This window comes from Peromyscus californicus, unplaced genomic scaffold, assembly GCF_007827085.1.
Source record: "Peromyscus californicus insignis strain IS unplaced genomic scaffold, ASM782708v3 Scaffold_15__1_contigs__length_86483966, whole genome shotgun sequence".
In the NCBI taxonomy this organism is placed as follows: Eukaryota; Metazoa; Chordata; class Mammalia; order Rodentia; family Cricetidae; genus Peromyscus; species Peromyscus californicus.
Window position 1 is genome coordinate 8,199,465 of NW_026294447.1, and position 15,480 is coordinate 8,214,944.

The 15,480-nt window shown below is 36.6% G+C and overlaps 1 protein-coding gene across 7 annotated transcripts in view; it reads left to right on the plus strand.

The window, feature by feature from the left end:
• The window catches only part of Dgkb (diacylglycerol kinase beta), a 713,645-nt gene that overhangs the window by 464,583 nt on the left and 233,582 nt on the right, over positions 1-15,480 (plus strand). The gene's annotated exons all lie outside the window — the stretch shown is intronic.

A 15,480-nucleotide genomic window follows, 5' to 3' on the forward strand; every position in this document is an offset into this window, starting at 1 on the left:
GATGTGGTCCTAGTTCCATTTCTGTTCCTGGGACAGAAAGCAACATAGAGGAGCAGAGAGATTGTTTGGTTTACAATTCCAGACTCCATCACTGTGGGGAAGTCAAGGCAGGAACTTAAAGCGTTATGTCCAGAGCCAAGAGTAAGGAGAGAACCAGTGTGTGATCCTTACTTGCTTTTTTTTAGTACTCGGCTAGCTTTCTCTACTCTTATTCAGTCCAGGGGCCAGTGAATGAACTAGTTATGCTCCAAATGGCTATCGTCTACTCATATCAATTAGCAAGGAAGACAATCCCCTTCAAACATGCCCACAGACCAAGCTGATCTTCCTAGTTTCTCATTAAAACTGTTTGGCTATATTGCCAGGCTGTGTCAAGCTGGTAGTCAATGCTAACCAGCACAGATACCATTGTAAATCATAATCTGTTAGAAAAACACTTGAACTGTGTATTTGGGAGAAATAGGTTTTCTAATATCTGCCAAAAGTGAAGCATAATAAATAATTATTGGGATATCAGAAATAGCTTTTATAAATAACAACTCAAAAGACCTATTCAGGCATGATATATGATAGATATTTAGACACTTTCAAAGAAAACCAGGTTCATGTTGCTGAAGCCAACTTTTCCATTTTTTTGAAGATTGTTAAATAAGGAAAGTATTTTATAAGAGACAAGAACAAAAACACCATTGAAAGTGATATGACATTGAATATGATATTAGAAGCTTTCTCAGAACACTATTATATCATTGTTTCTTTCAATAAAAATATTAAATAGCATTTATTGAATGTAACACGAATCCTAACTGGTCTTAATAATAAAAACCCAGAGTCAGATATCAGGGTAAATGCTGAAAGGTCAGAGAGACAAAGGCGAAAGCCACAGCCACCTCTTACCTCATCAACTCTTCAGCCAAAAAAGGAGGCTGAGCTCCTGTCTCTTCCCGCCTTATATTACTGTCTCCACCTCCCTAGTGCTGGAATTAAAAGCATGAGCCTCCACCACCCAGCTCTGTTTCTCTTTTAGACTGTATCAATCTTGTGTAGCCCAGGACAGCCTTGAATTCCTGATCATCCTGCTTCTTCCTCCCAAATGTTGGGATTAAAGGTGTGTGCCACCACTGCCTGGCCTCTACGGTTAACTAGTGGCTAGCTCCACACTCTGATCTCCAGGCAAGCTTTGTTAGAGCACAAACAAAATATCAGCACAACTGAATTTCTTTTCTTACCAAAGGTCCTCATGTTTCTTTAGTATTATCACATCACCTTGCTTTAAAGTGCTGGTTAAGACAAACTTGTTTACCTAGGTGAGATAACTGAGGATTAGTTAAATAGATTTCCCAATATCACACACAGAACAAAATGGGAGTTGGTTGATGAATGCCAGCTTTGTAATAATTGTAAGGGTCTACAGTATGCCTTTAAAACCTTTCCAAGATTAGGTTAGCTTCTGGGCACACCTGTTGGGGGGGTTATCTAAATACCTACCTGAACTTTAGGTGGCACCCTTCAATAGGCGTTGGTCCTGAACTGAATGAAGATTTAATACACTCTATTTATTTACATCCATACTACACCCTTATCCCAAACTTTGTCATATGTCAAAAAGATGAAGGGCTTATTTTACTATATTTTAGTATCAAAACATTTTTAATTACCCTACAATTTTCTTTGCTATACAAATAAGCAAATGATAGTTTTAAAATGGCAATGAGAACAATCCTAATTTTCGTAGAAATACTAGAAATATAAAGAAAAACTTAATTCAGAATGAAGCGGAAAGGAGAGGTAAGGCCCAGGTCAAGAGCTAGATTAGTCTAGAACAACAAAAACCAGTGAGCAGTAACAAGGAAAGAGGACAGAAATTGTTTTCTCTTTGTCCATGCGAAGGCTTATAAATTGGAAATAAGGAACTTTTCTGGTAAACTAGGTATGTAATGGGAAATGAAGAGAACAGACTACACAAGACATAGAATAGAGAAAGCATGGTGGGAGATGTTTCTCCTTAAAACATGGGTGTATAAGAACACATTTTATTGCTCCATCCAATCATTAATGCCATGCTGTCATTGGTTTTTCAGTATGTGTTTTTCTTCTATGGCTGAGACGCTGTAACTCTTGCATATAAAACCTAAGGACAAGCTTTCTTGTTGGGAGCCTTTCTATAGTGAGGAAAGCTTTGTGGCTTTGTGTTTGTTTTTTGTTTTTTGGAGTTTTCTTCGTTTCTGTTCTTTTGCTGTTGTTGTTTGATGCTTACTGTCTTCAAGTAATGCATGTATTTGTTAAATGTATTATCCTGCACATCAAAGATTGGATATGGTCGCAGTAGACTAAAATCAAGGTGCCCTGTGTGGTTGTATTCTTTTCTAGAGGCTCATGGAGAGTTCATTCCATCTTTTCTATCATCATCATTATTGCTAGTGTGGTGGGCATGCCATAGTTCACAAGCAGACACGGAACTGAGGCCACCAGGCTTATGTGGGAAGCACCCTTACCATGGATGAATCTATTGCCATGTTCTTCTAATGTGGCTCCTTTCCTTCATCTTTGAAACAATCCATAACTGGCTGGGTCATCACACAACAGAACTCTTGCTGCTTCCGTAGACTTATCTCTTTCTACTTTTCTTCTCTTTCCCATTTCTCAGGACTCCTATAGTTCTAAAAAAATTGTCTAGAGTAATGTGACTCTCATACCACAATCCTATCATGTCTACGAAACCCCTTTTACTAGATAGGATACATATTTAAAGTATAACATTTTTATAGTATAATAGTTGGCCCAATAAATGAAAGTGAAGATTGATTCTGAGATAACTTATATTATATACTTGATAAACAGAATTGTTAATTACTTATTTTAATTTTAATTGCTTATTACTTGCTTAATGACCTATTTTAATTTTCCTCAGCATTTAGCAGGAAAAATGTTTGCTGAGGATGTAGTTTGTAAAATTAATAGCATTAAATATCTTATGTAATCTTGCGTGTGAGTAGCAGTGTTTTCAGAAAGTCATGTCACATAACTCTAAAGGTAGCATTCTAATAAGGCACAGTACAGCTGCCTTCATTTTATCATTTTTTCATTTCATATACATATATATAATATATATATAATTCATTTCATATATATATGTATCACCCATGAGATATACATATATACATATGCTTAAGAGACTAAAGAATCACATTGCTAGCAAGTTAAAATTGCTTGGTTCTAAACCCAGGTGTGTGTAACTCTAAGACTTTTCTGGTGAACCTTCAGTTGAGGGGTGAGGAGCAGAGGACTCTAATGAGGGTTTTTGCAGACGGAAATTTTATGAAGATAAGACCACTGAAAAGAATTGATATTCAATGAAGTCTCAAAAAACAAAAAGATGTCAGCCAACATGTGAGTTGTCCTAAAACTTGAAGGATTCTTGAGAATAACTTGAAACAAAGAAAGGAAGTAAAAATGCAGTCTTCAGTGACCAGACAATGAATGTCAGCTGCTCACTGGCTGAAGCTGTGGCCTTAAACAAGGTCGACCTCCTGCTCAGTGCTTGCCAATTCAAGTTTTGGCATCTGGAAGACTGACTAGTTTAGCCTGCCAAGGTAGAATCCTAACTATGGCCCAAGCATGGAACAATCCATGTCCTTCCCCTGTGTGCTGCCTTCCCTTGCTACATGAGATTTCCTTCCCTAGATATGTCTTCTTGGCTTTCATATTCCCTTCCTTCTTCCATTGACATAATTCTGGATGCCACTTGTGATAGAGGATAGGACTCTCAAGTAACTTAAGTACAGAGGGAAGGAAGAATGGAGAGGAAATCATAGTGTTTGAGAAGTTAAGGAAGGGAACAAATAGAGAAATACAGGAAACAAGAACTTGGGAGAAAGGTGGAGGCACACGTGGAAACCACACCCAAATGTCCTCGGTCTTAAGATGGTGATTAGTGGATTGATTCTTAGGAGCCGGTTTCTACCCTTACACTTTAAAGGGAGTTGCACGATTAGAGGAGGGTGGAAAGTCACTGCAGGGGTGAGAAGACAGAGGCAGGGAGGAGGGGAGGGGGGCAAGACCACAGACTAAGCCAGGAAGTTAAAGAATAGCAAATAAGAGGTGAGAAACCAAGGAGCGAGCTGGAAATTGGGCCCATGGAAGTGAATTGTGAAAGAGCAAATGTATGTCTAAGTACCTTGTATTAACCAACTGTGCCACCGAAACGTATTTGGATCAGATTTTGACATGGATTGTGTTTAGAGCCCTTTTGGTTTTTTTTTTTTTTTGTTTGTTTGTTTGGTTGGTTGGTTGGTTGGTTTTTTTTGGACAAGAATGAGTTGTGCTGGAACACATAGTTCTTGGAAAATGCCATGATTCTTATTTACTGTGTGCGCGCGCGCGCGCGCACACACACACACACCACAGGAACTCAGATGTCTTTTCTCAGACCCTGTTTGTCATATTTTGTTGGAATGTCCTCCACTTACCTGGGGCTCTCCCAATGGGCTAGCCCGGCTACCCTTGAGCCTGTATCCACCTCCCCAGCACTGGGGTTAAACATTAGTGTGTCAGATGCAGCATTTTTAGATGAGTGCTGCTCTCACACTGGGGTCCTTATGCTTCCGAGGTAAATGCTGTAGAACTAGGCTATCTCCCCAGGCAGGGAATCAATTCTTAGTTACAAGAGAATCCTCCTATGGGAACTGCAGGACAAGAGTGCCGTCAGAACCACAAAGGGGCATATCCCTGGTTTGACAGTAGAAATCTCTTTTTGGTGCAAAACCATTAATTATTAGAGATTTGACAGTCAAAACCATTTCAATGTAGTTAGAATTAATTTACTATGTAATGGCTTACCACTACAAAATTAAAATAAAGCAAATAATAATTATCGATATGAAGCAACCACTGTGCTCTTGTATAGGGCCTGGGTTTGGTTGTCAGCACCCACGGTGGCTGCATAACAGCTATTTAAAACTCTAGTTCCAGAAGGCATGGCTCCCCTTCTGGCCACCACAAGTACTGCATGCACATGGGGCAAAGACATGTACATCAGCCATGTACATGACACTAAAATAAATAACTCCTTTAAATAAAAAATAAAAGAATTAACCATTAAGGTAACAAGGAAGTTATTTCAATAAAAGTAATCACGCAATGATATGTGATAGCAATTCTAAAGTCTATTAACACAAACACTACCAGATTGTTTCTTCCTTTCATGAAATGGTCCCAAAGATCTAAAGCAAAGTTGGTTGGGGTTCTGAACATTTGCAGATACTCTTTTTGTTTACATATAGTATTACCTTGATGCAACTAAGTTGCTAATACTCATCAGCTTTTCTCCCACCAATGCAGAAATTTATTATATTTTAAACAAATATTGCAGGATATAGTATTATATGTAAAGTAGTATCAAACTGGACGTTAGCAAAACATGAGGTATAAAGAGTCTTAAAAGGCAAGAGATGTTATAGTGTAGAGCACATAATGTCTCAGGGTCATGTTCATTGTCCGGAGGGCTGTGAATTCTACAAGACATGAACAGAGAGAGGATTAAGTCACCCAGTCACTCATGGAGAAATCTTCAAAACAACAATAATTTTAGCTGCAGGACATGTCCCAGGAGGTAGAGGAACACCCAAGGTGTACAATGGCCAGAGACTCAGGAACACATCTGGATGGGGAAATCACATCAACAGAGAGGTGAGAATGAGGAAGCCAGGCATCCAGGTACAAGAAAATTCTCTGAGCTACAGTATGTGTGTGCATGCACACACGCTCACTCACCATTGTGAAAGTATTAGTTTAGATTACATTTGGATATCTCAATAGAATTTCAGGGCCGGGTGGAGGTGGCTCATGCCTTTAATCCCAGCACTCGGGAGGCAGAGCGAGGCAGATCCCCGTGCGTTTGAGGCCAGCCTGGTCTACAGAGCGAAATCCAGGACATGCACCAAAACTACACAGAAAAACCCTGTCTCAAAAAAAAAAAAGAATTTCATGAATAGATAAATATTAACAGCATTCAATCAATATTTATACTATATGCATCTAACACGAAGCTTTAAAGGCATCTTAAATTGGGATTTAACAAGTATTTGCTGAATCAAGATGTTAGCAACTTGGTGTAGAATATAGATTATTATTCAAGAAAATTTAAAATTTTGGATTTTAAAACCATAAATGGTTTTTTAATATCATTGGTTTTTTAATTGGAAATAATATTTGGAAACAGTGGTTTCCAAAATATTTAAATACTACTAAAAACTAACTGCATTTGGGAACTACTGCTACATTAGTGTTTGGAGAGAATTTAGAAAAATGATGAATTAGCAGGTTAAGATTTATTTCATGTCTCAATGACAAGTATAATATTTAATGAATATATATGGGAAGAGAGAGAGTAGCGAACAAGTTTTGAATCCTTATATCTCAAATGTAGACTCCATGGCTTTAAATCAGTTGGTGTACTTATAGATCTCTGGTCTACTTGTACATTTCAGGCAGAGTTAGCAAGTTCCACTTGCTGTAATCCTGCATTGCATATAATTGACAAAATTGCCTTCTCTCTGTCCTACCAGTATTTTGACTATATATAAATCTAACCAATGATAAACTATCCTAAGAAGCAAATATTCAATTTTCTACTAATGTAATTTTTTAGTTATATTTACAAAAATGATTTATATCTATATTTAAAAAAAAACATGAAACAGGAGTTTGAGGACAGACAACAGTGTTTTTTTGTTATTTTGTTATTTTGTTTTTGAAGTTTTTTTGTTTGTTAACTTTTTTACAAAATAGGGTTTCTCTATGTAAAAGCTGTCCTGGAACTCACTCTGTAGACCAGGCTGGCCTCAAAGTCACAGAGATCTGCCTGCCTCTGCCTCCCAGGTACTGGGACTAAAGGATAGATATCAATTTAAGGGTGGTAATCTAAATTCCTGTGGGTTTTCTTCTCAAAACATCTCTCCAAAATTTGGGTAAAAGATTTTGGTGTTTTGAAATGGCTTTGCTGGGAGTAGAGTAAAACATTATTACCAATCAATACTTATTTCAGCGATTAAAAGTGCTCATTTATCTGTACGCTGATATGGGATTGCACTGATTAATCACCAAAACTACTATTCATCATAGTTGGTGGATGTCTAATTACACATAGTGTCTGTGACTTACTGCAGAAGTCACCAGGTGATGTCTCTCCTCTCTCCTGCTCTTGTGTAAATGCTGAAACAACCCCAAGTGCTTACTCACCTAGAATGCTACATTGCTGTTGTAATCAAGATCCACTTCAGCTCAGGGGTGGTGGTGGTGGTGGTGGTGGTGGTGGTGGTGGTGGTGGTGGTGGTGGTGGCGGCGGCGGCGGTGGTGGCGGCGGCGGCGGCGGCGGCGGCGGCGGCACACACCTTTATTCCAGCACTTAGGAGGCAGAGGCAGGCAGATCTCTATGAGTTTGAGGCCAGCCCAGTCTACAAAGCGAGCTCTACAGAGAAACTGTCTCAAAAATCAAAAACAATGACTTTCTGTTTAATACTGACTCTTGGATTATGGCTAGTGTATGTGTTGTATATGTTGGATGTAGGTAGATCAGTAATAGTTTGATATATAATTGAGTCTGTTCTAAAGTCCTTTGTATCAGGATTATTTTTTATTCAACTGTATCAGTGGCAATTTTCAGTCATAAGTTATTAACTGATTTAAAACTGTACAAGCTGTTGTCTTTATAAAACAAATCTATAATATTTACACACATCTTTACCTTTCTTTAAATACGTGCACAGTGAATAGGAGATTTTATTTATCATAACCTCAGTGTAAAGTACACTGAAAAACTTCTAAATAAATATGCATTGTATTGTGATTTAATATATTTAAGATATGTACTAACAATTATTTGAGGGCGATTTTAATTCAAGATCAAATCTGGATAGCAAACAAATGGAAGTTTAACATCATGAAGAGATATAAATGTTAGCAAATAAAACACAGAAAAATCATTGGAAATTATATAAATCTCAAGTAACTTAAGTAACTTCTGGGCTAGTGTATTTCTAAGTAATATTATCCTATGTATAATTTATGGTATTTATTAGATAAGAAATAAGTATTGGTTCATTATGACTTGATGACTGAGTAAAACCAAAACATTTGGGGAATGCCACATGCTTCTGTGGCACAGAGCATCAGCTCTTGCTTAGGAAGAAGCACAGTGGAGCAACCAGTTGCCACTCTTCGCCTTACTTGCTATGAGTTCTTAGTCGTTGTCTTAAACCCTTGAGTCACACACTTCCCATTCAAAACTGTGAAGAAAAAGTTTACTGATAAAGAGCAAGGGCTAAAATACCTGTAAATCTAGTAAGAATTTAGAAATAGTAAAACGTATATCATAGAATTGCTTTGAAGATTATGAAATGCCAAAGGCAATGCATTTAGCAGAGTGCCTAAAAGTGATGGCTATTATCAGTATGACAAAGTTTCCAGAAAATGGTATGGATAACTCTTTTGATTGTGGGGTGAGAGATGCTTCATCATATGATATTTGAATACATCAAAATGAAAGGCTATGATAGAAAGCTGGAGTAACTATATTTTGAACGCGAGATAGAAAAAGCATAGAGGTTTGGGGCTTGCAATATGTATCAAAAGCAGAGGTGAGGCTGAATATGGTATTAATACGGGAGTATATACATGTGATCCCAGCACTTTGAGGTGGAAGCAGGAAGATCATGAGTTTCAGGCCAGCCTGAGCTATATAAGACTTAGTCAAAAAAACTAAAACAGAAACAGGAATGTAATTGCAGTGTGAATTCTAAAATCCCAGAGATATCAGGGTGAAAGCTGAAAGATAAGAGAAGCAGAGCAGCCAGTCACTAGAAAGACTTCTTACATCTAGGAATCCTCAGACTGAAAGGGCAGAGCTCCTGTCTCTACCTTGCCTTATCACTTCCTCTCTCCATCCAGCCATATCACTTCCTGTTTCCTCCTCCTACGTGCTGGGATTAAAGGCATGTGCCTCCCAAGTACTGGGATCAAAGGCATGAGGTCACAAATGCTGGGATTAAAGGTGTGTGCCACCACTGCCTGGCTTCTGTGGTTAACTAGTGGCTGGCTCCTCTGCACTCTGATCTCCAGGCTATTGTAACTAATGTAAGAAAGGTTGTAACTAATATACGAAAAACTATATACAATAAGTACAGTAATTATACAGGCAATAAATACATCAATAATGTCTAGTCCATTAACATTTGACAAATTCAGAGAAAATACTCTATTATCTATCCTCTCTGAATCCAAAGGGTTGTTTCTAATTCACATTCTATTCTAACTTGAGTTACCAAAACAATCTTTTAATGTCTTTCAACCTTATACTCTTTACATATCTTTAGTGAATTTCTTTTGTGAATCTGGTAACAAGGAAAACTATAACTATAAAATCTTCAACTCCATCAGAGACCTGAAAAGGAAATAATATTACCTGAGTAAGCAGGAAGTGCAAGCAAGTGACTTCCCCAAAAAATGTGAGAAATGATAGAAACAGCTGACTGCCTGAACAGTTACCCAAGTTTCCTCTGAAATGTTGGGGCATCCATCTTCGATCTACAGACCTAGAATATCTGACAGATTTATCTGTGAAGCAGGATTTTCTGAAGGACTGTCCTACCTTGTCTTGGCAAAGTTCAGCAGTTACTTTCTTTTGTGTCCTTCTTGTCCAAATTGGACAGTATACTGTCAGTAGTTGAGGCAAGGGTATTTTCTTTCCCAGTGGCTAACTGGTAACAAAGAAAGTAAGCTCCATTTCTTTGATGCCCATCATCTTCTCCAAAGTAGATTGGTGCTGCCAGGAGCAAACATGTCTCATTGTCATTTAAAAAAAAAAGAACCTATGTTATTAAAACATCTTAAATGCCATATTCTGTAGTTCTCTGAAGTGTTTGAAGACTACCTGTCTACATAAACATAACTAACATGACTACAAGTTTAATTGTAATAGGTGACTACTAACCTGCATGTCTTTATTATCCTAAACAGTTTGTAATAATAACTTTCAAGGACTAGCAGTTTGCATTACATTGTTGAATGAGATGTATAGGTCCAATACCTTGAACAAGATTAGAAATGTACATACAGTACATTCTAACAAAAATAATCTCAACTTTGTATCAATATACAAAGATCCATATTAATGTAAAATATTTAAGACTATTAGTTGCTTTTTAAAAGTAGATGCAATAATCTGCACTTTTATCCTGTCATATCTATATTCTCCTTTTTTCTTTTCATAGTAGATTCAATAATCTACCCTTTATCCTATCATTTCTATATCCCCCTTTTGTTCAGAGTAGATTTAATAATTTACCTTTTTATTCTATCATTTCTACTCCTCCTTTTTTCTTTTTTTATTTTATTTTCAAAACAAGAACCCTGAATCTAGTCTCCTTTGTTCAGATTTTTTTAACCATTACAAATAACAACTTGTAACCAACCTCCCTAAACAATCACAAATATCCATACCACATTGAATGACCCTTTGGAATGTGGGCATCATGTTCTTAAAATTACTTCCTGATGTCTGGTGGCAATGGCATCTTTAGGGGATCCTGAAAAGAAAAAATAGGGTTAATTGTCGAGACCTGGGAGAGGTTGTTATATCATTTGTTGCCCAGTCTCTGTGTAATGGGAAAGCGTAGGGCTTGTCTCAAGTCCTGGATATAGTAGTCTGTGAGGCTGGATCATCTCAGATAGCCACCTCAAAATTGCCCTGAGCACTTTGTAATCCAAAGCTGATCTTTGGGTGGTGTTTATCAGCTTAAAGGTGTTATCATAGTTCTGGTGGAATTGTCTTTGTGGGGCCCCATCTTCCTTTCGGAGACTTCAAAGGTCATTGTTAGATGTGAGTGGTCATGTTTTATTGCAGGGTCATGGTTTATTGCAGAAAAGTTAAACACTTTAAATGCCATATGCAGTACATCTTAAAGAGTTTAAAGGATAGATATTTGATATGTGCATCCAGAGTACAAAAACTTAATTCCTGATAGAGACTCAAACCTGAAATCATGTACAGAAAGCTAGATGAAGCCTTTTTCTAGAATTAGTTAGTACTCTATATGACCATTAATATCATGACAAAAAGCTTAAATATATATATGTATATATTATATACATATATATATATATCTCTTATAAATTTTGAGATAATATTTGTACCTTAAGAAAAGTGTTTAAGAGTCAAATAAAACCAAAGGATCATGAGATTAGCAGTAGCAATAGAATATTCCCTTAATTTTTGTTTTTCTTCTGTCCCCTATCAGGTGGCTCTTCTGACAGACATATCACCACATGTAGTGACTGAAAGAAAAAGGGGTCATGCAGAATGAGGATTTTAGAAGATGTCCTGGTCATACATGGTCTCAGGAGTGGTGGTAGGAGTAGATATTACGAAATGGGACGACTAGGTGAAATGTGCAGGGCACTGCATTAGTGCTTTGGTGAATGAGCACAGCAAGTGAGAGGTGGGACCAGTTAGCAATCAACTGCCCACATCGAGGCAAGGAATGATACTGGCTGCACTAAACAGATGGTGGAAAGGATGGTGAAAGACAACTGAATTCTGGATATGTTTTGAAATTAATATTGATGGAATTCGATGGTTGATTTCATGTGGGATGTAAGAGAGAATTAAGTAATAAAATGTTGAAGATTTAGGTCTGTGCAACAACAGAGGTAATTCACTGAAAGGCAACATGGGGAAGGGAGATTGATGGAATGGAGCTTGGGAGTTTCAGTTTCCAGATATTGCCACACACCAAATTGAAAGGTTAGCTTCCTTCTAAATGTTAACTGTGAGTCAATAGTTTTAATGTAATCATCATTGTGTTAAATGTCAATGATTTCAGTTCATTTTTTTTTATGTAGAAATGCTCTTGTTCCGAATTTTCATGTAACTTTATATTGAATCACAGTTTTATGAGTCCAGGGTGGTGAAGCCATTGCCAAGCCTTTTAAACTACATCGAAACCAATTTTATGTACTGGTAAGCAGTAATTACACAGTTAAATGAAAAAAATTCTGTCGTAACTAGATTCCCTGGCTGCTTTAATACTAATTACAGGCCAGATGATATTTGAAAACCTGTTTTTAAAGACTAGAAGTATCTTTCACTGTTTAGGAGACTCCTTAAAACTTCCTAAATGTCAGATGATTTTATTAGTTTTCATGTAATTAATATTCTATTGAGTATTTCAAAAGATAAATACCATTATTCTTTTTGAGAGCTATTTTAAAGGTAGGTCAAAATATTTTATCTTACACCGCATAATTAAGGTGTGTAGCAAATTTCAAAACACATTTTCAGTATATCAAAGATACATTCTGAATTTGATAATACATAATACATATGACAGGTATATTCTTTCATTCTTTCCACTCTCCAGCAATATGGCAATGTTAATCATGCAGTTTTTCATCTAAAGCTTCAATAATACATTCTGTTTCTGTTGGAAATTTTAATTTAACCACGTCATGATGATTTCCTCTAAAGTAGAGAGATACATAGAGCTTGTTTGTAAGATGCAGTCCTTATAATCAGAGTAGAATCAGGATCCAACACTGCAATAATTGTGTAGTATTGTAACAGACATTTCTTCTTGGATTAGCCCTCCCTGTGGGAATATAATAAACTTCAGTGACTTTTCCTGGGAATGTGTTGGGATGATATATGTAAGCAACTGAAGGCCGCTCTAGAGAGTCAGGAAACACTCAAATGAATGTTCACAGTCTTTACCCATGTACTTGCTTGTATTACCATCATTACTATTAACTTTGAAGAACATGTTCTAGCTGTAGTGTTTTTAATAGTGAAAATCAATTTAGTGATTCAGTCTTCTATGTGACAATCACAAGATTAGGTATGAAAATGTCTTAATAAAGAGAATTTTTCAAAGCAAAGCATAATTATCCTGTGAGAGAAATGGAGCCTCTAGTTCTTGAGATCAGGACAATACAACAACAAGCCCAGATTTAGGCTGACACAGTACCATTAGGAGTCCATGGTCAGCCTGGGTTCCATAGAAAGATCTGTCTCAAGACAAAAGTAAAATAAACGCAACATAAAAAGCATTTCTTTTCTAGGGAGTCCTTTAATATTTGAGCTTAGTAATATCCGAGGAGTCTTTATCTTCCCTTGATGTTTAACTGGGGGAAGGTTGAATGGTCTTTATTAAGTGACATAGATTTCTAACCTTCTTGGTAATAAAGAAGCCATCAGACACAATGCGTATTTCTTACTAGGTCTGCTCTTTGATTTAGTAACAGGGCTTTTGATTGTACTCAGTTGTTTCTGTTATAGACATTCCCAATAATGATACAAAAATAAACTTCAGAAGAATATGTACCTTCATTCTGGTTGACAGGAACAGTAGCCCCTGTGACATTTGAGAGACCAACAAGCAGCTCAAAGTGCAGTGAGATTTGTTGAAACCAGATGAATCATATTTAGGAACAATTGAAATGGATTGGATTTAGTTGTTATTTTCCTCTTAGGTTAATGGAACTGAGGAAAGTAATATGATTCAGCAAACTGATAAAGAAGATTAGTCATCACAAGTGCACTTTTAAAAATAGGTGAACATGATATATCAATATTTTATATAAAGTTTCTATAAATATGCTTATTGTTTTCCTGGGGGCCTGTAATAGCTTTTCTGGATAGTAAGAAGTACTTGAAGTAAATTTTTATGACCTACTTATAAACTCCTAAAAGAAGGGTTTAGAATGGAAAGATGATGAGACATTTAATACCAGCACTTAAATAGGTCCTTCTGAGTCCCATATTTGTTTGAAAATAGTAACAGCAGTTAGGGTTTCTCCCAGAGGTGTCTTTTCTTCAGCTACACATCTCTAAGTACAGCTAATTCCAACAATGCTCTGCATGCCGGCTCAATGTCAGTACTAAACACCACTCTCCATTATCCTCCTATTCCTATTGGATGACCTTTAAGAACTCCACCCAACAAAGTGTCTGTAGAAAGTGTATTTGGGGTTTGAGAGAAAGTTTGCCATTGATTAAGGTTGAAAGACAGCACATTTCCTTCTTTTGAAAGGAGAAATTCTAGAAGTGAGCAAAGACATTATTTTAGAACAAATGCTATCTGCCTTATCTAAGCATTAAACAACACTTATCATTAATCAGAATAAGCAAATACATTAATATAATATCACATCAGTTACTATGTGTTTTCTAAATGAATTATTTTAATTCTTAGCAAAAAATTGTGAGTTGTGGGGTCTTTATGATTCTCACTCTTTATCAGTTACAAATGATGAAGATCATTTTGTTTGTCGTGAAACAGCTGGTAAATGGTGAGCACATGGCTTGGCTGTTCTGAACACCCAACCCCTCTGTTCCTCAGAACAGCAGGAACTTTTCATGACACAATGACTGAATTCTTCAATCACTTCAAATACTGAAATGAGCAAATTTGTAAAGTAAGATCCTGTTTCTATAAATTTCTCATCAGCCATAGAATTTTAATTGCTTAATGTTTCAGTTAAGTGAGTCATCATCTAGTGTAGATTTCAGGTTTAAAATCAGTGAAACTGAGTACCAGTCCATGTCTGCAATGCTGTCCAGAAGAACCAAAGCTTCTAGCTTTCGATCCTGAGCTCAGTTGGAACCTAAGGAGAGCTAGAGCTCCCTTCCCCTTCAAACATACATTCTCAGTGCATAACCAAGACCCAATAGCCTTGAGAGATATTTTGATGAAAGTTGCACACAACTCAGAAAACTTGTTAACATATCAGGGAACAGGGGCTGCAAGCCAACTTTTCTCTAAAGTGATTTTTCTGGAAGTGCTGTTGACAGATAAATGGAAACAAATTGCAAAATCTTTCTGTAGATTATCATTAAAGGAATGAGGATCAAGAAAAGTTGTAAGATTAAAACATACATTTTATCAATGCCATGGTGAAAATACTACTTATTAAGACCTCAGCATATTCTTTCCCATAAAATTGCATTAAGTCATTTATTTTCATTTATTTTATTAAAATACATCCCTTTAAAATACTAGTTTTCCATGCCTAGACCTGTATTTTAGTTAGAGTTTTTCTAAATACTAAGATAAAGGATAAGATTGATATTTGGCCCTTTGATGTTTCAAGTTTGATGTATTTAATGACTCAAATATATCTGGCAATTAAAAGTACTTCAGGAACCACTGACACTACTGAAGAAGTCAGAGCCCAACCCCACACCCAACCACCAACCAGATTCAATGTCCACTTTCCTCTATGACATATGGCCAAATACATTTCTCTTCAGACTTCAATGGAACCCAGTGAGGAAAATAAAGACTCAGAGCCCACAGATCTCATATTTACAAAATGAGGTGAAGGCTTTGTTTGTTATTTATATCTCTTTTCACATAATTTATAACCTTATAGTGAGCATCATGCAGAGCTAACTGGGATATTGGATGTCTGTATGTCTAAACAAAC